This window comes from Phocoena sinus, chromosome 16 (genome assembly GCF_008692025.1).
Source record: "Phocoena sinus isolate mPhoSin1 chromosome 16, mPhoSin1.pri, whole genome shotgun sequence".
In the NCBI taxonomy this organism is placed as follows: Eukaryota; Metazoa; Chordata; class Mammalia; order Artiodactyla; family Phocoenidae; genus Phocoena; species Phocoena sinus.
In genome coordinates, this window is record NC_045778.1 from 50,556,985 (window position 1) to 50,569,065 (window position 12,081).

Genomic DNA, 12,081 nt, shown 5'->3' on the forward strand with positions numbered 1-12,081 from the left:
AATATCAAATACTGAAGGTCAAAGATTTATCGACTTTTGGTTGATCTGATTTTCCTAAACAAGTCTGGTTAAATAAAGGTAAGCCTAGGAAATGAAGCAAATTTTCAAAGAATAGAAAAAGAAATCTCTATGACATATTTCTAACTGGTAATGTCTCTTCACTGGGACTCTGACTTCCTGCCCATAGTTTACACTGTTTTACCATTATCATATAAAATAAGGTATTCCATCAGAATCGTAACCTTAAAGCATATTCCTTTCAATCCATAACCAAACAAAACAAAACAAAAAAAGTACAAAAAACCCTCTCATACCAAAAGGCCAGTTTCAGCACTGCCTGAAAACCAACCAGTCGCTCAGCTGGCCATGCGCGCTGGGAAGTAGGCCAGGTATAGAAGCAGAGAAAATAGTGTCGGTCTTTAAGGAACACCCCTCTCCTTTCCCCTCATCGATTAGGATAGGAAACAAAACAGCTGAATTTTCATTTTCTTAGTATCAACAAAATTCTTCTTTTGCCCCATTAATCAACAACATAATGCAAGGAAACACATACGATAATTTCTTATGTGGCCTGGCTATATCCAGGAGTACTCCTATTTGAAAGGTAGTAAATCTGTCAATTACACTTTCAAAACATCTTGGGTCATCTCTAACACTGGCATCGCTCAGTTAGAAGCAGGCTACACGTTCCTTATGATTATTACAAAATGTACCCCCCCGCCCCGCAGCTTTTTGGGCTTTTATGACACAGTTGCCTTCACCAGTTAGCCAGAAGCCATAAAATCTCCACTTCTTCCCTAGACCCTAAAACCTTGGACCTGTTTGTAATTCTGTTAACACTCAGGCATCTGCTCTACCTTTATCACTTAAAAAAAAAAAAAACTCCAGTTCTTTCCTTGTAAAATTTTGTCTGTTTGACTAAATTATTGTTCCCTTGACATTTACCACAAAGGCAGATTCACCAATACCATAAAACACCACTTTCAAATGCCTTCATGAGGGCCCATTATTAATTTTTAATTAAAAACACAATGTCCTGACACTAAGAAAAAGGATTCTAACGTCACCAAAAAAAAAAAAAAGTAGGGCAAATCTTTTTCTACACAGAGCCCTCTCTTCTCCTAGTCTCATCCTTTATTAAGTAGTTAAGGCAGCTTCAGGACCAGGTAATTCCATTAACTTTATGATAACTGAGTTTGCTCATATGGCTCACAAATGAAAACAATTCCTGTGTAGTATCCATAGTGTTCTGGTTTCATTTAATCAAAAGTACAGAAAATGTAGCCTTGTACAATAGCTGGAGGTTACTGCTGCTCAAAACAACTCTGCAGACGATCTCAAACCTGCCTGTTGAGGGTCTCCATTGCTGCCTCTTCTTCCCTCTGACACCCTCCCCACCCCTTCATTACATCACACACAACCCATTCCCTTACCCTATTCTTGGTAAAAATACAGGAAGAGGACTAGGGAGACAGTAATGATTAATCCTATTCACAAAACCCACATTTCCCAGCTGCCACCACAGAACAGCTCCTCAGAGCTCACACCACTGCAGATTCAGAGAAATGTCAACACAGGCCAACATCAGTACACTCTAAGAGCTAAGCAAAAAGTAATACTGTGGTACTGTTTGCACTGAGAAGTTCCATTCACACTCTGGTTTCTCTCTGAAATATAAGACCATTCTCATACAGGCATGTTCTCCATCTTCTAAGGTTTATTCTCAGGGTCTAATATCCATGTTCTATCTTTCTGACTTACTCTTCGAAAAAAATATATATACGTGTTTCTCTACTCTTTTAATCCCATACTTTATAAGCTGACTCAGATATTTTGTAGAAGGGGTAGAATATAAGTAAAAGAACTGTTTTTTTATTATCTTTATTTCTTTAATAATTTTTGAGAAAGGATGAAATTAGATCTCTGTCCTAACTCAACATAAACTTCCCCTGGCAAAACAGCTTTTACATACATAGGGATTACTGTGTGTGTGTGTGTGTGTGTGTGTGTGTGTGTGTGTAACAACTCTTGCAGGATGTTGTCAAATAGGCTATACTGGGCAGTAAAAGCCACAACATCCTAAGGACAAGGATAAGGTGAAGAATGGTGAAGATTACCTTAAATGAGCCTGACATGGTTTCAACACTGCCTCCTGAAGAAACCTGACCACATTTGATAACAAAGGTGACCCTAGGAAGAGGCCATCTGGGAGGGGGCACCCACTAGCCCTTTGGCCATGCCATGACCTTACAGTAAAGGATACACAAAAACAAATGTCTGTAGGGCCAGACAGGCAGCATAAACATGTCAAGCTACCCGGACAACTCGTTAGTAGGCAGGCAGTGACACAATGGAGTAAACCACTCTTTTTATTTATTTTTTAAAATTTTTATTTTCTATTGGAGCATAGTTGATTAACAATGTTGTGTTAGTTTCAGGTGTACAGCAAAGTGATTTAGTTACACATGTACATGTATCTATTCTTTTTCAAATTCTTTTCCCACTTAGGTTATTACAGAATACTGAGCAGAGCTCCCTGTGCTATACAGCAGGTTCTTTTGGTTACCTATTTTAAATACAGCAGTGTTAAACCACTCTTTTTAAAGGAAGCAGACACCTCTCAGCTCCAGCTAGAAGTTATCATTTGCGAATGTGTTGTCAGACTTTTCCATTTCTCAAAAGTAGCTAGAAATTCAGATTTTTACATGAAACTTCAAGATTTTTGAATGCTGGGAACTAATTCAAATGTATAAAGTCACTTGTACACGCTAGACAAAACTATCTGCAGGCCAGATCTATCCTGTGGGCCCCAGTCTGTGATCTCTGGTTAGAAAGGTTTAGTTACCACACAGCTCCTCACGATGGAATGTTTTATTGCATAAACACTTACGAGACAAAATTTAAAAATGGTTTTTCTTTAGTTTCTTTTTTAAGCATGTATTCCTGTGGAAGTTCTGGTCAGGACCATAAACCTACTTTTAGCGGAATTATTTGTCTTTTAAATTTTTATCTCAATTAATAATTGGTTTTGTATAACTGCTTATCTCCAAAGGCAAAATCTTTTTAAGGATAAAGGCAAAAACCAAACATAAAGCTTGGCAGTATATATATACCAATTTATACCATAAAGTGACTTCAACAGCCGTCAAGAAATCTAAAAGAACATAACATTAATATGTAATAGCAACAGTTAGTATTAAAAGCACTAAGTTTCCTTTTCAAGGTTTCCCAAAGTGTGTTCTGTGAAGTGTAGATCCCTAGGGTTGTGTTTCCTAAAAGCAGTGTTTAGGAAAAAGTTATAAACTTCCTTCTTGGAGCTTCACAGCAGACACTGGTGTATATTAATTAAAGGCTCTAAGAAGTTCTACAGGAAATGAATCTATTCGAATGTTGTTTAAGCCAGCGTTTCCAAAATTACTTCCATGGAACCTATTTTTTTGTGTAACACCTATTAATATCCACACTTTGGGTAATACTGCCCTATTATATCTTACTCTTAGTATGTATCAAAATATGGCAATAATAAGGTTGAACTAATTGAACAAAACATCATAGAAACTTCACTCCAACCAAGGCCTTTTCCTCACTTATTTCCTGCTATTGCTCTCAAAAAGTTAACTAAAATTTCATCCTGGTTAAAACTGAAAGTCATTAATAGGGATAGGATTAGGCTAATTTCTAGGAAAAAAATTAAAGAAATGCAATAGAGGTCACTTATTTTGACAGGATGCTACAAGATAACATCATTTCCTAAAAAGATAATTTCATTGAAAATTTGCAAAAGCCTCTAAGTTAAAATTAAATATAAAATGCATTTTTATTGTATCTTTAATAACCGCATAAGAGAAAACATACAGTTTTAGTAAGAACAGTTTTAAACACAAGCCTTAGGACTTCAAGTTTCTGAACATGACCAAATCTCCCTATAGCTCTAGCATTCTCTCAGTTTAGACCACTATTTAGAATTTAGACATTATCTACCAGTAAATAATGTTATCTTGAGCTCATTTTAAACATCTCACCCTATATGTGGTCTGGTGCTCTCCTTAGGTTACAAACATCTACCATGTGAAGGGTCTACTGCACAGTGCCTTCCTTTTCATTTGTTGGGCTCAAAGCAGCTCCAAAAAGCAACCAAACTGTTCAGAGTCAACAGTGCAATCTGGTGGCTAGTTCAGGAAATCACCTGACCAAATCCCCCTTCCCTGTCATCTGATCTCTTTCCCACAAAGTATCCATAAAGCTCATAGCTCAGCATCGCCCCAACCCCACCCCATTTCCTTTTTCCTCTTTTCAACACTCTTCAAACTCCTACTCAAGCTCTTCAGGAAAAAGTCTCCATTTTTCTCTCCCTAATCCTACAATCCTTTCAATGTACATGAATCAGAAAAACAATAGTGCAGAACCATCAGGACTGCTCTCCCCAGTAAGCAGCAGCATCCCGGCTCTTCTGACAACCAGGATGAGTCAGCTAAACCTAGGTCCGCTGATACAGCTGCAACAGCTCAGCTGCAGTGGTAATGAACTCAGACCCACCCCAGCTGTCAGCAATTCTATTTTAAGAATCACAGACCTCACAGAATGACTGGAGTGCCCCACAATATCACAAATAAACTAGTTTGTGGTTTGTGAGGCATCTTTATCTCTTCCATGTGTAAGGGGCTGCTTTATTATTATAACCACCAAAACTAACAGCCGTAACAGCAAGAACTGTGGTTTGGACTCTTCAAAGTATATTCACATTTGGTATCTCATGTCAACCTAATTTTTACCACATAGCTCCCAAACAAACGGCTCAGCCACCTTTGTGGAGTTTAGATGCTACCTGTGATTCTCAAATGCTGCCCTCCACCCAATAGAGAGGATAAGAAGATGCCCTCCCTGTACCTTCTGCGGTAAGTGGCCAGAAAGAAACTTAACAGCTGCTCAGAGGCACTGGCCTTGATGAGACTTCTGTACCCTGGGCAGCTCTGGGGCCTCCAGGCAGAACTCCACTGGGACTCAAAGCAAAAAGCTCTCACTGTCACACTAAGACTATTCCTCAGATACCAGTAGATCACAGGCCCCAAAGAACCTCAGCAAAATAGCCTGGATTCTTCTTAGACAGAAAGCCGAAAGTAACCCTGGGAAATTCTCTTACACTCTCCCAGGATGCTCCACACCCACCACCAGCATCAAGAAACAGTGCAGGTACAGAAAGGAAATTGCTGCCATCCGCACCAGGCTACACAGCCTGATGTACGGAAACCACAGGCTTACAGCCCCACTGGGAACTTCAGTTACTGTTGAACAATGCAAATAACACTCTGTATACTGTTTCATAAGGGCACCCAGTACAAAAACAGAGCACGCATAAACTGTGCCCCGAAAATGGTGATGTACATCCTTGCTCTATGCTTGATATAATAAAGCCATTATCAATTAGATGCTATGATTAATACCCGTACTTACAACCGTAAGATTCAAAGAAACATCTTCCCTCTAAAGGCTTTCCAGACGCCCTCAGGAACACCTGACCACTTTGCTTTTGAGCCACCCCACATCAACTACCGTCTATAATGCTTCCATCATAGCACCTGTGACTCCTTACTTCACTTACTATTCACTTGGCTATTTCCCTCCATTGGATTCTGGGTGCCTCTAAGGCTGAGACCATATCTCTGTGTGGGTCCCAACTGCCCAGCACAGCACCCAACCCTTAGTGAGTGCTCTGTGCTCCTCAGCGTGCTGGTGAATTAACGAAGGTTTTCCCGAGGGGCAGACGGTGTTGCTGTAAGAACTCCTCCAGCAGCTGCCCCTCTATAGCTCCCCAATCATTCTCCTCAATCCACTGAAAGCTACCTTCTAGAGGCATGGAAATACACTGTCTGGTCACCAGTGGGTACGCCAGGGCTTGGGCCTAATCAGTGCAAATTTCTGATGCCACTAGGTGACGCACGCGGTGATCAGAATCATCTAGTGCTCATCATCACTTCTGATATTCCCGCATCACTTAGAAAGTATAAGCGAGATAGATGATTCCCTTTTGAAAGAAAGAAGAAACTAGCAGTTTTGAGCACCTACACTGCACCACTGTGCTAGGCATTTTACATACACTGTCACATTTAAACTCACCATAACTGTTATGCTGTAAAAATTATCTCTACTTTAAAAACAAGGAAACTCAGACTCAGAAGTGTGACAGCAACTCAGGACTGAAACCCAGGTTTATCTGACCCCAAGTCTATAGACACTCTTTCCACTGCAATGATGCTGTGTGCCTGCAAGGCTCCCTGTCCTCCAGGCTACTGGCCACCAGCTCTGCTTCCCAAGAGTCTCCTGGAAACGTCAAAATGCATTTTTATTTGTGAATGATTAACCTCTCTCTTCTTTCCAATCTCATTTGGCCCATTTTCAACACATTAAGAAATGACCCATAGACTCTTCTCAAAGCTACTAAACAAAACTAGCAGTTAGAAAAGCTCAAATATGATTTGGCAATGAAACTGGCTATTTTAACTTCTAGGTTCACAGCCTCACGCACTCTTGCGCTGCAGCCAGACAATTTTGTCCAATGTCTACATAAATGTGTATTTTCAGTTCCATGGCGCTAGGGCAAGGATGTTGTCACTGGCATGCCGATCACTCAAACTCTTGAGAGGAATGTACACATTAAAGTTCACGTTACCTAAGTTTTTCCTGGGAAGAAGCCTATTCTATGAGTGAGCTTCATGAAATACTAATTCTACCAGAATCTTCACAAGTATAATCCCCAAAGAGTATATAATATGCTGGATTAAACAATATTACACACATTTATTTATTGCAAAACTCCTCAGAACTTTAATATATCAATGTTTCCCAAATGTTCTTGGCTATGGAATCTTTAATTAAAGGAGAAAGTGGATATAAAATGTACAAAGTAAGTGCTCAATAAGGGACACCTATTATTATTAAGAGCAAACGTTCTGTCAATGATCCTCTCAAGAGACCAGTGTTTGATGAGACAAGCGTTCTTCAGAACACACTTTGGAAAACACGGACTATGATCCATTAGGGGATGGTATTGGCTATTTTGCCCCCTGGTTACCATTTTGTACACTGAAACTGCAGCATCTTTTAGACCTCCCTAGAAAGGAATAACAGCTTCCAAAGACTCAAGCACTAAGAAACTCTGGACCCATTTGCAAAATCAGAGATGCATGGAGAAAAAAAAATAAGACTTATTATGAATAGGAGGTACTTCTCTCATTTTAAAGGAGGAATTCTTTCTTTGGAGAAATTCTTATGATGGGAGGTGCCCAAAGCATGAATTTAGACCAAGGAACAAATAAATAAATCAAGAAGATTAGAAGTGCTAAAGATTTCCAAGGTGGGATATGACACAAAACCAGATTTGACTGAGCCAAGATAAAATTATAGTTATTGTCTTAGGAGGTAGTAGGTAGGGAATGAAAGTTTGAGTAAATATACCACAAACCCAAGGACTGAGGCCATCAATCAAGACTGCCCTACAAGCCCCTACCTGTTTCTCCCAATTTAATTTCCCTCTACTCCCTTTCATATATTTGTGTTCCATCCTAAGTGTTCTGCATTCATACCACACAATTTCTCATTTCTGTGTTCACACTGTTGCCTTTCTCCAAAATGTCTATTCCCCCACACCTCGATACTTCTCCTGGCCAATCTCCAAACTCTCTTCATCCTTCAAGACCTCGTTTAAAAGACACTTCATCCAAGAAGCTTTCTTTCATCACTCCTGGTATGTATAAACTGTCCAAAGTGCTTAATCTACATCTTACCTCGCTGTATTCATTATTTTTCTTAATTTGACAAATACCTGAGAACCTCTTATGCACCAGGCTCTACAGATTTGTCTATTTATACACTTGTTTTATCTACTCATTATATTATTAAGTTTTTGAACACAGGATTTTATGTCTGATTCAAAATAAGTTGATTCATAGTAACCAATACTAAAGCCTTGCCCATAGTAGGCACTCAAATGTGGTTTGAAGGAAGAAAGGAAGGCACAGCATTTTTAAAAGCTGTATGTGGGCTGGAGACAGCTTAAATCCTAGGCAAAACGATCGGCCTATTTTTGTAACTAAAAAAAGTGATGAAAAATGCTAGAGATTCCTCTGATTTATAAATGGGGGTAGGAGACACTGGAGTGACAGACAGATTAGACAGATTTAAAAATTAAATAATTAAACCAGCCTCTATTTCCAGCTTCCTTTTTTTTCCACCATTTAAAAAAAATTTTTTTTGTCTTTCTAGTTTTAAGTGGATGACCTGAGCAATAACCTAAAGAATTCACCTTACATAAGACACTTCAGTTTGGTAAGACAGTTTAAATATATATATAGCAAAGTCAATCTGTCATGTTTTAGAATATTTATAAATTGTGATTGTGCTATAAATTGTAAGGAGGAAGAATTAGGAAACTTTTCTGATACTCCTTTCAAGGTGTTTGCAATCCCACATCTCTGGCCAAAGTGTTCTAGAAGTTAAGAACCATAACATCTCCTTCCTCACCTCCTTTTCAAGGTTACTCTTTTCAGCCCCTCAATCTGTTAGACCCTCTTAGGTTTCCTCATCTATCAGTCTGCTGTCTTGAACCTTCAGGTTCAGCCTATTTCTACATTCGAAAAGTAGAGTTCCCTTAACTAGAGGGACCACTGTCACAATGGCTGCCTGCTTTACTGGAAGCATGGACAAGAACACAGCTATCCTCTGGGATGCCTGGGACATCTGAGCTATGGAACTCCTCTTGCTGGAGGAAGGGGGAAAAAATCACCGATCTAGAGGCTTTGCAATTACTCCTACTCTTGCCAATTTGTCTTTCATTCTTTAAGACTGAGGGGTCCTCTACTCAATACCCTGTAATGGCCTATATGGGAAAAGAATCTAAAAAAGAGTGGATATATGTATATGTATAACTGGTTCATTTTGTTGTACATCTGAAACCAATACAACATTGTAAATCAACTATACACCAATAAAAATTAAATTAAAAAAAGACTGAGGGGTCAATTAATCAGGCCATAAATACAGTTTCTTTTGCCATCTTTCAGGATCAGACCTATATATAGAATAGTGGAATCATCTAATGAAAGGTAATCACTGACCAAAAATATAACTACCTGAAATCCACTAAGTATGGATTCATTTGAGTTAAAAAACAAACATGATCTTAGAAAGGATAAGTGAGAGGGAACCTTTCTACAAGCACTGTATTAGGAAAACCATGTGATTAACCTAATCCACACAAAGGGAGTGGGGGGTTGATTTAGGGGAAAGGGAGAGGGCAAAGGACAGAAAATCTGTGAGGTCACTTTAGAACATGGTGTATATTTCCAAGGAGGAATTCTGGGAGGACTGGAGGGAACTAAACAACAGAACGAGGGCACTAAGATCCTGAAAGGTAGCCAAGCTAAATAGAAAAAGCCAGAAAGAGCCACAGCTCAGAAGGTTTGGTGAATGAGCTCTAGAGGCTGACTTTACCTTGACCTATTTCCCAGGTCCTCATTTATTCCCAAATGTTCAACCCAGCTCTCACTGTCTGTGGGAGCATCCAAAATGAGGTGGAATGTACCGAAACCTGGTAGGGAAGTGTGACCAAATGAGGCTGGGAGTGGAAGATGTGGAGCTGAAGCCAAGAAAGAGGTTTCAAAAATGGAGCCAAAAGAGCCAGAACCCAAAATGGGATCCAGTTCATTAGAATTACAGGCATTTGGGGACTTCTATGTTTCCCATCCTAAGTTTTAGTTCAATTGTGTATGCTGGAAATTCTGAGTATGCCTGGGTCAAAGAAATACGTGATCAGCAGCCACCATTCAGAATTCACCAAGCTCCAATAAAACTGCTTCACTTGAGCTCAGAAAATGGAAACTGAAATAAGGTAGAAATTTGTAGAAACACAAACAATGAAAGTTAGTTTCCCTGTAAACATTTCCTAAACAGATAATTACACTAATTAATTTCAAAAGTCCTTCAAGCCAAGGGTGATACACATGTTTGGAGTGAAAACACTCAACAGTAATGGTGTTGCCTCCATACCACCGCCGCCTGCAACCACCACTGCTCATCCCCTCTCACAAGACGTCCAGCCCTGGTGCGAGCTTGCCCTGACGGAACATGTGACCCACCTCCTCCCACATAGCCAGTGACATGGCCCTTCCAAGGTACACAAGCCCCATCTGCTCACCTCCAGACTCCTCCCCTCAATTCAACAGCTTCTTAATCTACTCTGGGTGTAACTATCTCAGTATGTACCTCTACCCCTCTGTCGTTTTACAGATACGAACATATTTCAAATCCTCTCCTACAGTGCATGACCAACCCCACCTTAACCCTTCTGAGCTCACTCCCACTCCCACTCCCACTGATGTGTCAGTGGCAGAGACTCTCTGGAGGGTGACCATTTTCCTCTGACATCTGACCCTGCCAAACTGGGCTCAGTCTGTCTAATTTCATATTACTCCAAAGAGATTTAGAAGTTATTGCAGCTTTCTTATTATTTTTTCAGAGAAAACACTGCACACTTCCATTCTAGTCAGTCCCCATGTCTCCCTCTTAACACACAGCCTCTCTACATTGTTTAAATTAAGACGAAGGTTAACAAAGGCTCCTTACTCTTTTTCCCAGCCTGCTATTTTCTACTGTTTTCCTATACAGCTACCTGTATAGCTACCCTAACCAATGCTGTTAACTGTTGTTATAAAAATTGGGCAATAGCCCCAGATATTGAAAAATTATAGCGATACTTTCAAACTTGCTAAAATCCTTGCCTCTTCCTCTGCATCAATTATTGTACCACGACTCAGGATCCCCATTCTTTAGTAACTCCCTCTTCTGCTTTACATACTGTAATCTCCCACTTATGGGTGGCCAAGTCCCAGCATCATTTTTTTGCAACCAACTGTAAACCCTGTTCTACACGTCACCATTCTTTTCAAAAGATGTTACTAGGTAGATGAGCTCTAACGCTGCTCTCCTGAATCCTCTAGCACTATGTAGAACTAATAGCACCATTTGTGCAAGTACCTGACCTCACCAAACGCTTTCACATTCATTTTGTTCTTATCTGAGCCTCTCAACATCCCCGAGAGGAACCATTTTTCTTCTCATTTTATAGGTGAGGAAGCCAAGTTGCAGCAAGGATTATGTGACTTATTCAGAGTCAAGTAGATATTTAAATGCTAGTCAAGACTCAAACTGGGAACTTTACATCTGACCACAACTCTTTCCCCATACACATTTCTGAGAATAAAACTTGCTGTCAACCAAGCCCAGCACCTCTGGTGTAAGAGGATGCTGTAGGCCCCATGACAGATACCTGCCTTGGTCCCTTAGTCCACGCCACTATTTTTTACTCTATTTCCCACTCCTAGCACCAAGTGTTGACACACAAACTCACCCCCCTCCCAACCTCCTAAGGATCTTTACTTCTGCCATGTTAACCAAGTTTTTTCTTCTGCTCTAAAGGGTCTTGCCCCTTCTCCACTGATAGCCCCTCTGCCAGGAGAAAGGAAGCGGTCTTCCTCTGTTACCTAGTGACTTACACTCTTTGGCTCAGAAACCACAAACTTAACCACAAATTCTGTAGAAGCGTACATTATCTATGATTTTGGGTCCATGTTCTCTGTCCTTCCCCTCCACTGCCCTATTTGAAGCTATCCCATTTTAGATTATAAGCTCCTGGCCCAGAAGGCGCTATTTAGCCAGCTATGGGTACCACCCAGCACAATGCCTTGCATTCAAAGGCATATAAATGTTGATGATTATGATCTTTTTTTAAAAAAATAAATAAATTACTCCTGCCCTTGATCTGAAATAATGACAGAAACCAGCTGCCAAAACCACTAAGAGCATTATTTACTTCAATTCAGAGTTTCTGAATAGGAATTAGCATAAAAGAGCCGTAAAGTGAAAGACAAGGGCACATTTGTTTACATGTGGTCCCAAAGGTATAAAGCAAAATACTGAGTAATTTGTTATTAGCTTCCCATCAACAGCAGTCCAGCTCTATTGCATAGCAAGGTCACCCCGGGTAAGAGGATCCTAGTTTCAGCATTCCCATGACAAGGAAAAGGTGAT

The 12,081-nt window shown here is 40.0% G+C and overlaps 1 protein-coding gene across 4 annotated transcripts in view; it reads right to left on the reverse strand.

Moving 5' to 3' along the window:
* The window catches only part of CPEB3 (cytoplasmic polyadenylation element binding protein 3), a 179,220-nt gene that overhangs the window by 34,585 nt on the left and 132,554 nt on the right, over window positions 1-12,081 (reverse strand). The gene's annotated exons all lie outside the window — the stretch shown is intronic.